The sequence below is a fragment of the Furipterus horrens genome, unplaced genomic scaffold, assembly GCF_987537825.1.
Source record: "Furipterus horrens unplaced genomic scaffold, mFurHor1.1.pri manual_scaffold_3, whole genome shotgun sequence".
NCBI lineage: Eukaryota > Metazoa > Chordata > Mammalia > Chiroptera > Furipteridae > Furipterus > Furipterus horrens.
Window position 1 is genome coordinate 116623040 of NW_028327173.1, and position 3314 is coordinate 116626353.

Below are 3314 nucleotides of genomic sequence, written 5' to 3' on the forward strand. Positions count from 1 at the left end.
GCTAGGCCTCTTTTCACCTCTTCAAGTGCAGTCTTCTCTAGGGCAGAGAGACAAGCAGGTGAGTTTATTCTGGAAAGGGCAGTAGATATTTCACAAGTAGAGTTGAATTCATTCTCTTTTTATAGAAATTTCTTATGGGTGTATTTATGGAAATGGTCTGCAGTCATCCATGATGTGAATAGAAGGGCTACTGATACCCTTTTAAAGTTTTTTTCCTCAAAAAATTTATAATTTGTCCCTGGAGGATATTTCTAAGCATTTTTCTCTTGGTATTTTAAAAGCTTTGTTCTTCTTTCTTAATAAAGTATTTTAATAGCCTTTCAAACTGCTGAATATCCATTTTTCATAGTTTTTTCCTTGCTTGAGCATTTCTGCCTCTATATAATTAGAGCATTTCAAACTAGAACTTGTGTGTAGTTTTTTCACATTTCTATCAAAATAATACTTTATATAAAGTTAAATAAAAAGTTTTAAAAGTAGTGACAGACCAAATAAAAATGTTCATTCAAAGGGTTCATTCAAATTGCTGTACATGGAAAAATTAATTTTTTGAGCAGGTTTTTATGTCATGTGTCTAAGAAGAAACTGAAGGTAGGAGGACCCCAGTAAATTACTCACACAGGTATGAAAATTTTCATTAATACAGTTTGACTAACTTGTATAGTCTCTTGATCTGAAGAGATGATATTTTAGATTTAGAGATGATCTGGAGTGATAATTTCATGTTTAATTATATTTTACCAGGTCCTGCAGTTTTAAATCTGCACATGGAATTTTGTTAAATTCTCTTCACAGTTAATTATCTCAATAGAAGAGGAAAAGACACCAAATATTTAATCTGTACAGGGATTAGAAAATTTTAGGTTAAAACATGGAATGTTATGACATTCTATTGACCAGTAATTGCTTTATCCAAGAATGTTTTAAACTTCTGTGTTAGGATTTTTTTTTTTACTAAATATGAAGAGTATTTTTAATATTTTATGTAAAAAGTAATAATCCTTATTAAGTCCCAGTTCTGATGTAGTAATTTTTTTTGGGTTGGGCCAAGGAGCAGAACCCAATTCTGGTAAAGAAATCACTTCTGTAAGAAGTTACACCCTGATCACAGGACAGAACTAATGGTTGTTCATCTTACTTTTTTCACAAACCTCATTTCCTCTGTAAAACAGATTAATCCAAAGCCTAGTAGCAACTATGCTATGGCCCCAAAGGAACTACTATTCTCCTCTCTATTGCTAAATTATACCCATCCCAAAGGAGAATTCCTGGGTCATTATATTAAAACCGGGGATGGTAATAAGGAAGATGACTATTGTCACTGAGGCCCCTCCCTCTGATTCCTGTAACGTATCCTGTTTATTAAGAACTTGCTTGGTAATATAACCAATTCCTAATTTGTTTTTTTCCCCTATGCGTGGGTTAAAAAATAGACATAAGCTGATTTTTTAACTCCTTTATTTCTTTAGCTAAACTTGTGTTTCACCAAAGTGAAACAAACTATCACTTCTCTAAAATATTTAGAGAAAGAAGTGTTTTGGTAACTGTACATTTTTACTATCTGGAATTTATAAATTTAAACATATACCGTATAATGAACTTACAGTTTATTACATATTAACATATTCAAATCCTTAAATTTATATATGTATCATTCCTCAGAAGAAAATACCCAATTTGGGTATAACTTACGAAGAGTTTAATAAGGGGACCATTGATAAAAACCTGGGCAGAGTGTAGAGAATCATAAAAAAAATAACACCCTGAACTAGTGACATTACTATCATGAGGTATAAAGGGGAAAGGTGGTTTAGTGATGAGGGAGGGAGAGATGGATTGAGGGGGGAAGGAGGAGGGGGTAGGAAGAGAGAGGGAAAGAGAGAGATAGGGCACTGTATGAAGAAAGTTCTGTGAAAAGGATCTTATAGAAGTTGTGACCATGGAGAGAGAATCAGCCAACTTGGAGCAATTCTTAATGAAGAAAGTGGGGAACCATACTCTCCTGCCTCTTCCAGCTCTCTTAGCTAGCATATAGTCCACTTTCTGAATCCAACCAAAGTGAAAAAGCAAGGTTGCCTGTTGTTGCAGTCCATTAGGCCAGACTCCTGAGATACAATTTAGGGTGAAAAGAGTAAAGAGAAGATCCAGAATGGCAAACAGAAGATATCAGAACAATATGTAACAAGCAAAAAGGTAAAAGGACCCATGAAGATAGACAAGAGGGTGGTGATTGCAAGGGGAAGTGGGTTTAAAATGGCTCAATGGCAACGGAAAAAATACAACAAATAAAAAAATAAGTGTCAAGATTTACAATGCATAAAAAATAAAATCTGAAGATTTAGAAGACAGCGAAGTACTTCTGTATGTTTGTGGATAATCAGCATGAGCATTGGTTCTCATTATATAATATTTTAGGAAATTATTCTGAATATGTATCAACTCACTGATATAGTCCAGAGTCTGGAACTTGCTTTACTAAGTTAATTATGTATATATCTTTTTGTTATCTATCCATTTATCTAATTGCTTGGAATTTAGCTATAAAAGCAAAGTGAGGGATTACACAAGTATCCAGTAAGAAACCGATATCCTTTGACCCCATTTTTCAAGTTAATTAAATTTACAGTTTCTAGGTTTTTCCATTAATGAAAGAATGACAAAAATAATATATTAAAACAAAACAAACCCTGACCTATATAGTTATGTCTTTTTATCATAAACACTTAATAGAAAGAAGAGTAGGGCAAAGATAGTTCAATAGCCTCTGATTAAACAAGGGTTTCTAGAATAAGGCAATGTAGTCTGTTTCTAGAGCAAAACACTTTTTTTAAAGTATATTTTATTGATTATATTGTTACAGTAGTCCCAATTTTTTTTCCCTTTGCTCCCCTCTGCCCAGTACGCCCCTTCCCTCCAAAAATCCCATGCCCCTTAGTTCATGTCCATGGGCCATGCATATAAGTTCTTTGGCTTCACCCTTTCCTATATTAACTTTCCTGTCTATGTTGTACCAACCAATTATACTTCTTAATTTCTGCACCATGCACCATTTCCCAATTTTTCCCCCTTCCCCCTCCCAGCTGATAACCCTCCAAATGATACCCATACCTGTGATTCTGTTCCTATTTTGGTTTGCTTACTTAATTTTTGTTTTTATTTTTTAGATTTAGCTGTTGATAGTTCTGAGTTTTTGTCATTTTAGTGTTTATAGTTTTGATTTTGTTTTTCTTAAATAAGTCCCTTTAACATTTTATATAATAATGGCTTGGTGATGATGAACTCTTTTAGCTTTACCTTGTTTGGGAAGCAATTCA